General features: G+C 46.5%; 7 non-coding genes across 7 annotated transcripts; all 7 read left to right on the top strand.

The window, feature by feature from the left end:
• The first annotated feature begins 1,479 nt into the window (after nucleotides 1-1,479).
• Nucleotides 1,480-1,550, top strand: Trnac-gca (transfer RNA cysteine (anticodon GCA)). The gene has a single exon. It is a non-coding gene; the product is annotated as a tRNA-Cys (tRNA).
• A 78-nt stretch (nucleotides 1,551-1,628) lies between these two features.
• On the top strand, nucleotides 1,629-1,699 carry Trnac-gca (transfer RNA cysteine (anticodon GCA)). The gene has a single exon. It is a non-coding gene; the product is annotated as a tRNA-Cys (tRNA).
• A 73-nt stretch (nucleotides 1,700-1,772) lies between these two features.
• Nucleotides 1,773-1,843, top strand: Trnac-gca (transfer RNA cysteine (anticodon GCA)). The gene has a single exon. It is a non-coding gene; the product is annotated as a tRNA-Cys (tRNA).
• Nucleotides 1,844-1,914: 71 nt separating this feature from the next.
• On the top strand, nucleotides 1,915-1,986 carry Trnac-gca (transfer RNA cysteine (anticodon GCA)). Its single transcript has one exon. It is a non-coding gene; the product is annotated as a tRNA-Cys (tRNA).
• Nucleotides 1,987-2,061: 75 nt separating this feature from the next.
• On the top strand, nucleotides 2,062-2,132 carry Trnac-gca (transfer RNA cysteine (anticodon GCA)). Its single transcript has one exon. It is a non-coding gene; the product is annotated as a tRNA-Cys (tRNA).
• Nucleotides 2,133-7,784: 5,652 nt separating this feature from the next.
• Trnac-gca (transfer RNA cysteine (anticodon GCA)) lies at nucleotides 7,785-7,856 on the top strand. The gene has a single exon. It is a non-coding gene; the product is annotated as a tRNA-Cys (tRNA).
• A 1,319-nt stretch (nucleotides 7,857-9,175) lies between these two features.
• Trnac-gca (transfer RNA cysteine (anticodon GCA)) lies at nucleotides 9,176-9,247 on the top strand. Its single transcript has one exon. It is a non-coding gene; the product is annotated as a tRNA-Cys (tRNA).
• The last annotated feature ends 7,317 nt before the right edge of the window (nucleotides 9,248-16,564 follow it).

Below are 16,564 nucleotides of genomic sequence, written 5' to 3'. Positions count from 1 at the left end.
TCACGCAGTGGAAAGCATAAGGAAGTAGTTAAATTGACGGAAGCTTATTGCAAGGTAATGGTTGTAAAATAAACTGGGATAAAAACCGTAGGCTTTGGCACGGCGAGTGGCACGAAAAGCACAGAAAAATTCGCCGGTGTATAATGGACAGCAAGGCCTTCGATATACTTAGGTGTACCGCTTCAATGTTACGATGACACAGACCAACTTTGGAAAGCAGAAACAGAAAGAGTGAAGGATAAGATACAAGGATGGCAGGCCAAAAAGCTGTCTATGTTTGCTCGCGCAACTACTTGCAATGTATTTTTAATCGCAAAGTTGTGGTATGTGATGCAGTTTGTTCATGTCACGTGGAAACGTACAAAAGCTTCACAGACTTTTCGCAACGTTTATTGGGGAAGCACTGGGAAAGAACCCGTCGAACTAACTTGTTTCTGTCTGTGAAAAGGGGTGGACTGAGTTTGCACACCTATCTTGAAACAAATTGTCACGTTTTTATGTTCTTAGGGGATCAGAGCGGACCCGTTTCTCGCACACGTAATACAAACTCGACTACAAAAGCACTACCGCAATTCATTGCATCAACCAGCAAGACGACAATACAAGGTGTCAATGGTTATTGGCGTGAAGTTGTTGTTGCTTTTAGCCATACTAAGTGTTCGTTTTTCTATGGAATATTGAGTACCGTAAGAAGAAGCAACTATACAGAGATTTATTGGACAAAATGTTACCTGTGCCGTTGTACCGAACCAAACCCATATACCCTGGAGGCTGCGGAAACGATGTACTAAGAAGCGTAAAGAATGCCAATTAGACCACACGTTTAAATACTCTTTCATTCAAGCTCCACACTAACACCCTCCCTGTTAAGACGTGGCTACAGGACAAAGGAATTCCTGTGCCATAGACAGTAAACTGCATATTATGTAATAAACCTGAAACAATAGAAACGTATTTATCGACTGCTGGATTCCGTATTTCATTGGGACATCCTCCAGCGAACTATTAAAAAAGAGCTCCCTATCACATCCCATGGGATTCGATTTTTACCAGTTATGACCATTCAGGTGTACCGTACGACATGATAATCGTCCTCAGCCTCCATAGTATATGGAAAACTACCATGGCAGTGAGACATTCTGACGTCAACCAGGAGACAGTAAGGGAAAATTTTATTGAACATGTTGTGTATGTACGAGAAATTTATAGGGCCCAACCAGAAACCCCTGAGTGGGTTGGAATCTTTGATGAATGATTCGTATCAAAAAGTTTTGATTTCTGTGAACTGTACTACATTGCGGTTTGATTTCTGAATTCAGGCAATAAAGAAAAAAAAAGGGCATAGCTCAGTGGTAGAGCATTCGACTGCAGATCGAAATGGTCCCCGGTTCAAACCGGGTGCCCCTTTGAACTCCTTCTTTTATTAATTTTTTTAGTTATGACGCCCTTACAACGACGCCCTGATCCTCTCAGGAGCGTGGGGGCATAGCTCAGTGGTAGAGCATTCAACTGCAGATCGAAAAGTCCCGGTTCAAACCCGGGTGCCCCCTGTGAACTCCTTCGTTTTATTAATTTTTTTTTAGTTATGACGCCCTTGACAACGACGCCCTGATCCCTCTCAGGAGCGTGGGGGCATAGCTCAGTGGTAGAGCATTCGACTGCAGATCGAAATGTCCCCGGTCAAAACCGGGTGCCCCCTTGAACTCCTTCTTTTATTAATTTTTTTAGTTATGACGCCCTTGACAACGACGCCCTGATCCTCTCAGGAGCGTGGGGGCATAGCTAGTGGTAGAGCATTCGACTGCAGATCGAAAAGTCCCCGGTTCAAACCCGGGTGCCCCCTATGAACCTTCTTTATCAATTTTTTTTGTTATGATGCCCTTGACAACGACGCCCTGATCCTCTCAGGAGCGTGGGGGCATAGCTCAGTGGTAGAGCATTCGACTGCAGATCGAAAAGTCCCCGGTTCAAACCCGGGTGCCCCCTTGAACTCCTTCTTTTATCAATTTTTTTTTGTTATGATGCCCTTGACAACGGACGCCCTGATCCTCTCAGGAGCGTGGGGGCATAGCTCAGTGGTAGAGCATTCGACTGCAGATCGAAAAGTCCCTGTTCAAACCCGGGTGCCCCTTGAACTACTTCTTTCATTTATTTTTTTAGTTATGACGCCCTTGACAATGACGCCCTGATCCTGTCAGGAGCGTGGGGACGTATCGAGGTCTGCGACTTCCTAGTGCTGTCGTGAAGAGATCTCGGGAGAATAATTGCGACGCGAATGATGCTTTTGAAGACGCCACGGGCGGCGAACCACCGGCGAAGCAGCGACGACGCGAAGACTTCGTTATCGGACCACGGCCGAACATCTCTGTCGAGGCCGAACGGAGTGCGGCGGATGAGACGCCGCCGCACGTGATGTTCTGCTCAAGTAGACGCTGACTGCTTTGTTGTTTTGTAAGGTAAGCGTCTTGCTCACGGCCTCCCTTTTTTTTATTCAGCCATGAATTTTAATAAGACGCTTCGTGTCGCTACTATAAAATTTAGAGGGCTAGCTGCAAAAAGAAAACAGAATCAGTTGTACCGATTAGTCAGTGAATATGAACTAGATTTAATAGCGGTTCAAGCAACTAAGGTTGCTGGTAAAGCGGAGGCCGAGAGCATGGTGCGCCGTTTCTAGCTCCGTATCATGCTTTAGTTAATCATGCAGTTGGCACATCGGCTGGGTGCGTGTTATTTGTACGGCAGGAACTAAACGTTAAACAACAGGCAGTGACCACCAGTGTGCCTGGACGGATCGTGGTATGTGATTTTGTGTTAGCGTCGCTCCCACTGGTGCAGAAGATAGGCGCGAATTTTTTCGAACAAGTTAGGGAACATTGTGTTAGTGAAATGAAGTGATACTATTAGGGGACTTTAATTGTGTATTGTCGGCACAAGATAAATCAAGTAAACGGCCCTTCGGAGACGCTAGTACGGCCGTTCTCAGTGAGATATTGGAGCTGAGCAACTTGGTAGACGTTGCTGATTGTCTTGGTGGTGGGCGAAAACCCCGTTTCACTCATTTCCAGGGAGCAGCCAGGCCCCCTTGAATAGAGCCTATGTTGGGCCCGAGCTCATACCTCTGTGTCAAGAGTATCGTGTGGAGTGCGTGTCATTTAGCGATCACTGCTTAATCAGTTTCTTCATTATTGGCCGCAAGGAAGAAGTTTGACTGACACCAATGGAAATTTAATTCTAAATTGTTAAATGACGACATCTTTTCTGCGGAGGTCGAAAACAGCTTTGAAAAAATGAAAAGGGATAGACAAAAAAGGTGGGGAGAAAAGTGGGAATTGTTTAAACGAGAAATTAAATTGAAAGAATTGGAGCGTTCGACCGCCATAAATCGAAAGGCAAGAGAAGAAGAATCGCTTCTCAAGGCTAATTTGCAAAAAAATGTTAATCGAAGAGAATGAAAGACCAGGCGTGTTTGCGGAAGACATCCATGTAGTGAAAGGGAAAGCTGGAGCAGTTTGACATACGCAGATATCGGGTGCACTTGTGCGGGAAGAATGGAACGCATGATGTCTGGTGAAACGCCGACAAAGAGAGCACTTGGCGTAGAAAAGTGGCATGCGCGACGCAATCAGATTACAGAAATCAAAATGCAGGGTGAAGTCACTGAAGACGCCGATCAAATCGGGAGGGCCTTCTATGAACACTATCATGGATTGCTCGCTATTTCTACTGTTGCAATTGCGCGATATGAAAAAAGAGTTTTTGCCCATGATGCCGAGTGTTAGCGATGAAACTAAGGCAGTCTTAGAGCATCAAATCTCCGTAGAAGAGGTTAAGTGCTCAATAGAAAAAATGAAGGCTGGGAAATCGCCTGGGCCGGATGGATTAATGGCAGAGTTTTACAAAACATTTAATCATGCTATTGCGCCAGTTTTAGCGGAAGTGTACAATGAAGCTTTTGACCTTAACTGCTTGCCACCGTCATTTTCAAGATCGCACACTATTCTAATTCCAAAAATTGGGGGACCCTTATGCCTCGCCTTTAAAGGGGCCCTGCAACACCTTTCTTAGTTATATTGGAATAGTCTCATTATTGACGTATGACTCTTCACGAGTCATATGCCGCAAAAATTTTTCGAATCCGTCAAGTCTAAGTGGTGTTACCAAATTATAGAGATCACGTTCCGCAGCTTTCTCCCACAACTCAACGCCGCGAGCGCGCGGAAAGCTAGGCAGCGAGTCGAGGGAGGCAGCGCAGAGGAGCGAGGCTCCGCCCAAAAGACGCCGGCGGAGTTTTTTTCTTCATTTTTTTTCTCTCTGACGTCTGGGCGCAACCACGTGGTCTGTGCCGCCACTTCCGGTCGGCTTGCGTCGTTCTCGTCGAGCGGAGCTGGCGGAGCCGATCGCACTGTGTATCACGCGTGCTTGAAAACTGCGCGTCGGTTTGGTAATGTTGGGTGTGCACCTCGAACGCCGTAGTGTTTTCATCGCTCTGCCAACCATGGAAGCAAACCTGCGCGCTCGTTTTGGAACGAATGACAGCTGAGATCGGTTTCGGCCCATACTCCGATACACCGCCTCGTAAGACGGCACTGGCAGACGACCCCGAAGCGCCGCCATTACCGGACGCCAGCATTGTTATCGGAGACGCGCTGCGCCCGTGCCTCGGTCGGTCGTGAGAACGTGCCGACGATGCAGTTCTCAGCTGACGAGGCAACACTCGAACGGCTGCTACTCTCAACGGCAACCGGCGATGGTCAAAAGCACAGAAATATTCACGTTTTCGGCACTGCGCATGGCGAAGAAAACGGAACCACCACGCAACTACGAGCAGAGGAGCTGTCGGTGAGACCGAAAGTGCTAATATTAATGTTTGTTCAGTGTTTTTAACGCGATAACAGAATATAAACATACATATTATTTACTTATTGAACTCAATATTAACAACGAAAGTAATAATGAGGCTGTTATCGTGATTATAACATCAGCCAATGGTGGAACTGCCGACAATCGCGTCATATTTTGCGGACTAATAAATCATTTGTCGAGAGAAGAGGGAGCGATTTTCAGCTGAATTTGAGAATTTATTGTAAATTCCAGGCCGTGCGCATCGCTGTAATATTTGGCTCGCGTGTTCTCGGGAGCCTCGACTACCGATCGGCAGCGCTTTTTGAGCATGCTCGAAAAGTGTTGCAGGGCCCCTTTAAGAGTTGAACGCAATAGCGAAATCCGGCCCCTGGTGCGCACTTCAACCACTAAGTGCATACTTATTAATGTGTATTGTTACACACACACGCACACAGACACACACACGCGCGCGCGAGAATGGTACATACAGGTTTTTGATCTAAAGCAAGAGTCGCATGGCCTCCAAGATGCACGCCGCGCGCTTGCCATCTCGGAGGCCATGAAGAGTCTCACAATGCCTCACAGATGGCAGCACATTATCTAGCGTTTGCTGTTTGCTTGATCAACGCCTCCTCTGGAAAGGCGGCATTGGCTTGATATGTTTTCCGCTAGATGGACATAGTTGTCTATTTCCTTTCTCGATTTTTCACTCACGGATGATTTTTCGCTCACAACCAACGGTCCCGACACCGACGACGGAATTTCTGCGACACGAGCTCTCTAACGCTATCGCGTTAAAATCAGAAGACCCGATGGTCCTCCGCAGAGTGACAGCATACCGCCCTATATGTTTAACAAACTGTGAGTATAAAATTTTTATGAGAATTCTTGCGAAACGTCTCCAAACTGTCTATAAAGAATTAGTAGGGCGGCATCAAACATGTGACATTACAGGTCGGTCGATTTTCACAAATATACATACAGCACGCAGTATACTAGAGTGCTGCGACTTAATGGGAACCGCGGTGGCAATGCTGCAAATAGAGTTAGAAAAGGCCTTTGACAAAGTCCCTCATGAAATACTTCGCTGTCTTCTAGATTATGTCAATGTAGGAAAGTAGAGGCGGAATGGCTATGGCGTAGCTGGATTACTCAAGACAACTGATTGTCAATAAGGTTTCCGGTGTGCCCATCAGTGTGCAGAGATCTGGGCGTCAGGGGTGCCCTTATCTCCGCTGTTTTGTTTATACATTGAACCATTTTGTCTCAGCGTTATAAACAGTGAATGTATACGTGGATTTAAACTGCATGAGGTCGAAGTGCGGCTTCTCGCCTATGCAGATGACATTGCCATTCTTTGCACTGACTATGAGGGCATTACACATGCGGTACAATTCGGTTAAGCAATACTGTTCTGCAGCCGGATGTACGGTGAATTGGGGAAAGGGCATAGATTTCTGGCATGGTGGATGGCCCGGGAACCCTGAACTTTTTGCTAATATCCCTTTCATTAACAACCCGTGAATATCTCGGGGCGCCGTTACATCACTACAAGGACAGTGATCCATACTGGCAGGTACAGGCTGCTGAGTTGCGTGATAGGACGAACAACTGGAATGGATGGAAATGGTCAATATTTTCTAGAGCAACTGTCTGTAACTTATTTTTGGTCAGTAAGGTTTGGTATGTACTTCAGGTTCTTCACTGTTCGAGAATTAAAATCCAAAAATTTCACCGTGTTCTTGCAGTGTTCGTGTGGGGGTCAACATGGGAAAGGACAAGTCGGACTAATTTGTTCTTGCGAGTTAGAAATGGGGGGCTGAAATTGACACACCTCTTTTTGCACTAGATTGTCAATCGCTTTCTGTTCTTACGCTGTACAGGACCCTTGTCTGTGCGCTGTGTGCCAGCTTCGCTTGTGGAAACGGTTGCCGAACATTGTTGTATACAGGGGCGTAGCCAAGGGGGGGGGGTTCAACCCCCCCCCCGAAAATTTTTCAATTTTCCTTGCGTATATATACACACACACATGCAAACGCACGCACGAACATACATAAAGTATGAATGACCCCCCCCCCCCCCGAAAAAAATTTATGGCTACGCCCCTGGTTGTATCTGCGAATTATTTGCCTGGAAGCTTACATGAATTTCTAAAAGTAGTTTTAGCCAGTAACTTTTTGTCCGCTCGCTTTCGCTCGATTACCTATCCACTGTGGCACGGAAGAAACTGTATAAAGACCTTTGTGACGTTGTACTACCTCTACCGCTGTATAGAACCATGTACGCTGGGGGTCGATGGAGAAATGTACTAAAAAGGGTCAAAAGAATGATGGTACCTGCAGGAATGAAAACATTCTTCTTTCAACTACATTCAGGTACACTTCCAGTCTAACCCTGGCTGGAGGAAAAGGGCATGTTTGTGCCATGGGGAACCGATTGCTTAATATGCAGAAAAGTAGAAACGATAGATCATATGCTCCTCGACTGCTGGGACGCCGTGTTTTTATGGGACGTACTGCAGCGTACCATCAAAAAAGATTTCCCCTTAGATCCCCTGGAATTCGGTATCTCTCTGTCGAAAGTGATGACGGGACACCGTGTGATCTAGTTGATTACACTCCACAGCATATGGAAGTGCAGGATGGCCATACGGCACGCTGATGTGGACGCCCGTCCGGCGCGTCAATACTTCAAAGAAAGCGTAACCCGTTTTGTTGAAGAACAAAACCTTCTTGAAGATGTCCCCGATTGGTTAGATCGTGTAGAAATTCTTTTACAAATGAAGAAGGTTTAGAGCGTCCTCACTAGTCCCAGTATGGCCCTTCCCTTTTTTCGTGTAGATCCCTCTCCCTTTTTACGCAACCAATGTTTGTATTGCAAATAGCGTTTCCTCTTGTCTTTGTTTGTTACATGTCAAAAGCAGGCAATAAAGAAAAAATAAAGGGGGCATAGCTCAGTGGTAGAGCATTCGACTGCAGATCGAAAAGTCCTCAGTTCAAACCCGGGTGCCCCCTTTAACTCCTTTTATTTATTTTTTAAATTCGAAGCATTTCTTAGCGAATTTCTGCGACTTTGAGCGTATCTATCTAGCCGCCTACGACTTTGTGCTCTCCTGACCGTTTCGTTAATCGGATGTATACCGAAATTGGTGTGGCATAACGTGACCTTATTACGAACATAAATGACAGGTCATAACATGAAAATCATGATATGCATGTCATGAACAGCATGATGTAGATTCCATGGCCTTGGGGCTCTTGCGGTCGTTCCGTTAATTTCATATATGCCAAAATTGATATGGCGTGACAAGAGTCCATGACCAACATAATGACAGGTCCTAACGTGCAAATCGTGACAGGCATGTCATGTGCAGCATGATTTACATGACATTATGTCGGGGCGCTCGAGGTCGTTTAAATGAATAGATATGTACGAAAACTGGTATGACGAGACATTTCTGTATGACGAACATAACTGACACGTGGTAACATGAAAATCATGACATACATGTCATGTACGACATGGTTTACATGCCACGCTCGTGGCGCACTCGCGGCCGTTTCGCTAAATTGATATACACCAAAATCAGTATTGCGCGACGAGACTGTATGACGAACGTAAATCAGAGGTGGTAACATGAAAATCATGACATGTAAGTCACACATGATTTACATGAATCGCTCATGATGCATTCGCGGCCGTTTCGCTACCTTGATATTCCCCAAAATTGGTATTGCGCGACGCGACTGTATGACGAACATAAGTGACAAGTGGTAGCATGAAAACCATGATATGCATATCATGTATGGCATGATGTACATGCCATACTCATGGTGCACTCGCAGCCATTTCGCTCGTTTGATATACACCTAAATTGGTATTGCGCGATGTGACTGTATGACGAACATAAATTACAGGTCTTAACGTGCGAATCACGTTATGCATGTCATGTACGGTATGATTTACGTGACACTGTCATGGTGCGCTTCCGGCCGTTTTGTTAACTGGATATATACCAAAATTGGTATCGCATGACACGAGTGCGTGATGAACATAAACAACAGGTCATGCATTGTATATACCAGAATATACGTTTCATTGGCTTGGTATATACCAGATTGTGCATGCATGCGTGCATGGTAAACATGCGATATATGGTGAACTAGATGCCATGGTATGAATGATTTCATTTGGCTCAAAGGCAAACAACGCGATGTATGCAGCTCTTTGCTGGCTGATTCGCATTACATCGATTCCCACAGTGCGTGGGATCTGTCGGATTTTTTTAGTTATGACGCCCTTGACAACGACGCTCTGATAAAAGCGGGAGCGTGGGGGCATAGCTCAGTGGTAGAGCATTCGACTGCAGATCGAAATGTCCCCGGTTCGAACCCGGGTGCCCCCTTGAACTCCTTCTTTTATTTATTTCTTTAGTTATGGCGCTCTTGACAACGAGCCCTGATCGTCTCAGGAGCGTGGGGGCATAGCTCAGGGGGATTCTACTTCCGGACACTGTCGTGAACGGTTGGGGAATGCTACGCTCCTCTGGGGCGGTATCAGCGGCCATGCCTAGCCGCGGTGACCGGAATGCTGCCTTCGGAAACCAGGAATATGAAGTTATTTTGCCTCCGCTTCCAACCGGTCGCATCGTTTTGAATACTGTTTTCCTTCATGCTGATGTTCGAGAACGGCCATACCGAGTGGAAGACATACGTGGCGCACTTGAATACTTGGACATGTTGCCTGACGTTGAAGCGTTAGGCGCATACCAAATGAATCACGTGTGGGCGGTGACGCTGAAGAACAACGAGGCGAAGAAAAAACTGCTTTCGGCATCTCAAGTGTCAGTGAAGGAGCGGCGTTGCCTCGTGGTGGATCCGAACAACCAGGATATAAGACTAAAGCTACACTGGGTCCTTCATCATGTCGACGACGAAGATGTACGGACGGCGGTTGCACCGTACGGCAAAGTCACGGAAGTGTCAAGGGAGCGATGGCGCACAGAAGGTCTATCCGAGAAAGGGTCAACGACGCGGCTCATAAGTCTGCAGCTCAAAGCAGGCTACACGAAAGAAGACATCCCGCATCAGCTGCGTGTAGCAGGTGAGCTGACCTTAGTAGTTGTTGTTGTTGGAAGAGCTCCCCTCTGCTTACGATGTAAACGAACAGGCCATATCAGATGTGAATGTAGAGTGCCGCGGTGCACATCATGTAAGCGTTTTGGCCATGCTGAGGAAGAGTGCGTAAGAACTTATGCGAAGGTTGCGGGACCCTCTGCATGGGATGATAAAACAGAACATCAGATGGACGAATCAGAAGCCGAGGAAGTTGCAGCTAGCAAAACGAGGGAACTTGAGCCTGTCGACACATTTCCTTCGTTCCTACCAGCCAGTAGCGACAAACCGGAAGAGCCTGTAAGCGTACCCTCTAGACAACGCACTCCGCACTCTGAGAAGTCAACGGCAACGCCCACGAAACCGATGGAAAATACTGTGAACTGTCAGCAAACACCAGTAGAGAAACCCGAGCGTCAACTTGACGACATAATGGATACGAAGACTACCCCGTGGAAGAGAGCACGTGAGGAAACAGAAGCTGAGAACAAGACCCCGGTTGAGTCCAATACCGGCGAACCGCCTACAAAGACGGCCCAAGTTCGCCGCATGTCCTTGAAGCCGAAGCCCAACATACCACCGGATCGGCACACCTCGGGAAGCTCATAGCCTCCTGGTCCAACGAGTTGACAGTGCTATGGCCGGCGATCTACACTCAAGAACTGAGCGAGGCCGAGCGGAAGGGTTTGAACCCCAACGACTTGTCCCCAAGGAGCCTGTGGTGTGTTCGCCCGTGACAGCCTCAAGGGCCAGCTATCGATATAGTACTGTTCGCTGTCCTTTACAGAACAAGGTGAGCGCCATGCGGTCTGGTCTTTATCCCCTAAAATGACGCTAAGACTTAGGGCCAAACAACGAAACGTTCCTTTCCTCAGTAAGGAAGCCTTCATTTTGGTGAGGCCGCCTTATGTCACTCTGAAAGCTTCCTCACTGAGGAGCCCTCGGTGAAAGCTTCCTTGGCGCTTCCTCAGCTTAAGGTTGCTTTGGGGCTACCTTCGTGCGCCCTTAGGTCCGCTCCTGGCCCTGAACGAGCGCTTCACCTCACAGCTAGCCCACGTGATGAGATACGCCACGTGATGCTTGTTTCCGAGGCAACCCTCCCACCCCACCTCTGCGGGGAGACGCGAGCATGCGTGCACTGCACGGACGGTGAAGCGCGTTTAGACTGCATGACAGCGTTTAAAGAGGCGGGTGTTTCAGTGTTGCTAGAACGCACCACGTTTTGCGCTCAACTACGGTGGCTTTTCACATTTAGTAATCGCAGTTGGAAGAAAGCGTACGCGCGTCTCTATTATAAACACTTCAATTTAGAAGTGATGTGTTGACCAAACCTTTTTTTACAGAATAAACGCTTGTGAGCAAAGCTTATACTCGATAATCTCGAACGCAGGAGCGCGGCAACCATTCCTCCCGCGAGGACGGGTGAAGGGAGCTTTCAGAGTACGCTTGCTTCCTCCGTTGGTACTTGGCTGTAAGGAGGCCTCACGTAAGGTGAGGACGCGGTCGAAGGAAAGGAACGTTTCGTTGTTTGGCCCTTAACACGCCCCTTTGTATCGGCACACTAAACGTGCGTGGATTATCTTCAAAACGCAGACAGTATCAAGTAAAGAGATTGTTATTGGAAAATAATCTTGATATCTTAGCGATTCAAGAAACGAAAGTGGAAAGCCAGGCTCAGACGGACCGCATGGTGGAACCCTTTATCGCGCGGTATTACATATGCGTGTGTCACGCGGTAGGATCTTCTGGGGGGTGTGCCTCGTTACTCCGCAACTCCCTTCGCATAGTGGTAGAAACTGTGATTGTGTGTAAAACGGGGCGGGTAGTTGTGTGCGATTTTTCATACTGTGATTTGAAGTGGAGAGCTATTTGCTTGTACGCGCCGATTAGAGAGGCAGAGCACTTAGCTTTCTTCGAAAGCGTTGTATCGTACTTAAATTGTGAACGAATCATTCTACTTTTAGGTGACTTCAACTGTGTGTGTGCCGCTGCTGATAGAATACAAAACGAACCTGTACGAGACCGTAGTAGCACTAAACTAGTGCGATAGTTCAAGATATAACTTAGAAGATATTGGAGACATTCTGGCCAAAGGAAGCCGACCACAGTCCACACATTTCCAACGTGCAAGTCAAACACGCCTAGATAGAGTGTACGTGTCTGCAAATGTGGTGCCGCTGTGCCAAGATTACTGCGCAAAGCACGTGTCTTTTAGTGACCACAGCTTGGTAATGTTTTCCTTAGGAGCAAAACACAAAAACCCATCGTTTAATTGGACACTTTGGAAATTTAATGATAAACTGCTACAGGACGATGGTTTTGTGAGCAAAGCAGAAAAAAAACATTGAAACGCTACTATCCAAAACAGACCGCTTTATCGCTGAATGGGAAGTCTTAAAACAAGAGACTAAAATGTGTGCCATCGAAAGAGCATGCGCAATGCGCCGAAATGAGAGAAAAGAAGAGAATGCACTTCGAAGACAATTAGATTATTTGCTGAATGCAGAAAATGCACAATCGGAAGCATTAAGTAACGAAATTAAAAGTGTAAAAAGTAAACTGGAGGCAATAGATGTTGAGACGTATAGAGGAGCCATTGTTCGCGCTCGTAGTGAAAGATTCTTGTTGGGAGAAACGCCGACCAAACGTGCCCTTGCAGAGGAAAAAACTTACGCTGTCAAAAATGAAATAAGAGAGATAGAACATGAAGGTGCTATAACAAACGACAAACAAGAAATTGAACTAGCTTTCGTGCAATACTTCAAAAATCTGTTGGGGAACCAAATTAGTACTGCAACAGGCTTCGAAAAAGAGTACCTTCACCTAATGCCTTCGTTAGGAAACGATGTGAAGACCCGTCTAGAAGCACCTATAACTATAAGTGAAATTGAAGATGCAATCAATGAATTAAGAGTAGGGAAATCTCCTGGCCCTGATGGCCTGTCAAGTGCATTTTAGAAGACTTTTAAACCACAGCTTGCAGAAGCCCTGCATCGCGTGATAACTGAAGCGTACAAAGAAAATGTAGTGCCACCATCTTTTAAATCTTCGCATATCACACTAATCCCGAAGTCTGACGATCCGGTCAAGCTCCTGTCAGTCACGTCCTACAGACCAATAAGTTTAGGAAATGTTGATTACAAAATATATATGAAAGTGCTGTCAAAAAGATTGCAAACTGTTATAACAGATTTGGTGGGCCCCCACCAAACATGTGGAATTAAGGCACGCTGATGATATATGGTGCTTATTGGCGCAAGGGCCATTTGATGGCCAAAGAGCGCCAAGACATGATAACGGAACTGAACAATGGTCATGTTACCTGGCTGTATAGGGGCCTAAAATTCCTCGCGCTAAAGGCGGGTAAAACATATATGTAATAAATCATGAGAGCGACGTGAAGCATGGGCATGGAGAATGAATGGCAAGTGGTCATGATGGTAAAACAATAGTGATATGGTGGGAGCACGAATGCCTCCTCAAGGCCTTTGAGATCAAAGGCAGGGAGGCAGGTGCTTTCTCCAGTATAGCTACCGTAGCAACAACCTCTTTTCAGAGGTCGTGCTACGGATTCCCTGGGTATATGACGTGAAAACCATCGACGTCTTTAAAAAACGCGAACAGTGACTGATGTTTAAAAACGGCTTCCCTACCGACGAACATTGATGGGTGTAGTGGTAATTGTTGCCGGTAGGGTAGTAGGAAGTGTCGTTTTCTAAGCGTTTCTAGTTCCTTACATTGTATTAAAATGTGAATTACGGTTAGTGTTTCACCACATCTCTCACACATGGGTGGATCACCACCAGATAGAAGGTGTGAGTGTGTGCTGTGTGTGTGTCCTATTCTTATCCTGGTAAGTGTTACTTCTGTGCGGCGTGACTGTGTTACTGACGGCCAATACGCGATATGTGGCTTGATAAGATGAAGTTTATTTTGTGTTTGCGTGTCCCACGACCGCTGCCAGTGATCTCGGAGCTTTCTTTTAATGAAGGGTTTTAGGTCGAGTGCAGGGACAGCTATGGATGTATCGGCGGTAGCATTTTCGTGGGCAGAAGCAGCTAGCTGGTCCGCCAAGACGTTTCCTCTAATTTCGCGGTGCCCTGGCACCCAGCACACTACGACATGCTGTTTGAGTGCGTAGACCGTGCATAGAGTTGTGTAAACCGAGACTAGGACAGGGTTCTTGTGCTTTTTGAAGATTTTTCAGAGCTTTCACTACGCTTAGCGAATCAGTGTATATCACTGCACTTTGTAGTTTATTTTCTTTAATATGTTTGATGGCCGCAAATATCGCGTATGCTTCAGCTGTAAAAATACTTGTATTGGGGTGCAGAACGCCTACATCTGAAAAGGATGGGCCAACCGCTGCGTAGGACACAGAAGTGTGAGACTTCGAGGCATCGGTAAAAAATTCTGGGAAAGTGTACTTGTGCTGGAGTTCAAGGAAGTGTGTACGGATATGTGCAGCAGGCGCGTGCTTAGTAACTTCCATGAATGATATATCGCAGTCTACGAGTGTCCACTGCGACGGCGGCGGATATGCAGCGGGAGCCACCAGACGGTGTTCAAGAAGCGGCATACCCATTTCTTCAGATAGGCCCCTCACACGAAGTGCGTAGGGCTTTCTCATGGCAGGACGGTTTTCAAACAGGACAGAACTGGACAAATCATTTATAGTAGAGTGTAACGGGTGTTCGTTGTTCGCGTTCACCTTGAGGAAATATACAAAAGATAGGTAGGACCTCTGGAGGTGTAACGACCACTCGTTTGATTCAACGTAAAGGCTTTCTACGGGGCTAGTACGAAAAGCACCCGTAGAAAGGCGAATGCCTAGATGATGGACAGGGTCAAGCATCTTCAAGGCGCTTGGTGTCGCAGAGTGATAGGTTATCGCCCCGTAATCTAGGCGCGTGCGTATGAGGCTTCTATAGAGATTCATCAGGCACTTTCTGTCACTTCCCCAGGTAGTGCGTGACAACACTTTCAGAACATTCATGGTTTTTATGCATTTGTTTTTGATGTACTTGATATGTGGTATAAAGGTAAGCTTCGTGTCTAAGATTAGCCCTAGGAATTTATGTTCTGTATTTACCGACAGACGTTCGATACAGGTTGATGTCTGGATCGGGGTGCGTGCCTCTCTTTCTGGAGAATAAGATAATCGTGCTTTTCTGTGGATTTAGTCGGAACCCGTTTTCCTCTGCCCATTTAGAAACCTTGTTCAAACCAAGCTGAACCTGCCGCTCACACATAGCAAGATTACAAGACTTAGAGCCAATCTGCACATCATCGACGTACGTAGAATAGAACATGTTACGCGGGATGTACAGTCGCAGCGAGTTCATTTTGATAATAAAAAGTGTACAGCTCAATACACCACCTTGCGGAACTCCTGTCTCTTGGACAAATACTCGGGACAAAACATTGCCCACTCGAACACGGAATGTCCGATTGGACAAGTAACTATCGATTATGGTGAACATCCTACCTCGTATACCTAAATGTGAGATGTCTCGAAGTATGCCAAAGCGCCATGTGGTATCATAGGCCTTTTGCATATCGAGGAACACAGATAGAAAGAATTGTTTGTGGACGAAAGCATCACGGATTTGTGCCTCGATACGTAGCAGGTGGTCAGTTGTGGATCTACCTTCTCGAAACCCGCATTGGTATGGGTCAAGTAGACAGTTCGTTTCAAGGAAGTGTAGGAGTCGCCTGTTTATCATCTTTTCGAAAACCTTGCACAGACAGCTTGTTAGGGCTATAGGCCTGTAATTGGAAACTGAGGATGGGTCCTTGCCCTGTTTTAAAATAGGAATAATAATAGCTTCTTTCCAGGCAGAGGGGATCTCGCCGGAAAGCCAAACAGCATTATACAAGGAAAGGAGGGTTTTTTGGGTTTCAGACGGCAGGTGTTTCAACATTTCATATACAACACGGTCGGAGCCTGGGGCGGAATTATTGCAGCAATTAAGCGATACTTGTAGCTCAGCTATGCAGAAAGATTCATTGTATGCTTCGTTATTTGTGGATTTGCGCTCTAGTTTCTGTCTTTCGATTCTTGTTTTGTATCGTTGGAAGGCTTCAGTATAGTGCGACGAGCTCGACACCTGTTCGAAGTGTGCGCCGAGGAAGTTTGCCTGGTCTTCCAAGCTGTCGCCTTGTGTGTTAACTAGAGGAAGTGAATGTGCTTGTCTGCCTGCTACCCTACTAACCATGTTCCAGACTTTAGCCTCCTGTGTATATGAATTGATACCCGATAAAAACTTCTGCCAACTTTCCCTTCTTGCCTGTCGGCGCGTTCTCCTGCCTTGGGACTTTATGTTCTTAAAACTGTCCAGATTCTCAGCTGTCGGGGAGTCCCGAAGCAGCCTCCATGCCTTGTTTTGTTTTTTTTGCGCGCGTTTCGGCACTCAGTGTTCCACCACGGCACACGTCTTTTGCCGGGCAGTCCACTTGTTTGTGGTATACACTTAGTTGCAGCATCAATCAAAAAAGCAGTAAAATATTCTACAGCTTCATCCATGCTTAAAGCACACATGTCGTTCCAACTTAGGAGAGCCACTTTACGAAAATGTTCCCAATCTGCTTTGTCAATTTGCCATTTG

Source organism: Rhipicephalus sanguineus, chromosome 1 (genome assembly GCF_013339695.2).
Source record: "Rhipicephalus sanguineus isolate Rsan-2018 chromosome 1, BIME_Rsan_1.4, whole genome shotgun sequence".
NCBI classification, from domain to species: Eukaryota; Metazoa; Arthropoda; class Arachnida; order Ixodida; family Ixodidae; genus Rhipicephalus; species Rhipicephalus sanguineus.
The sequence above is the reverse complement of the archived record's forward strand: the minus strand, read 5'-3'. Positions and strand labels throughout refer to the sequence as shown.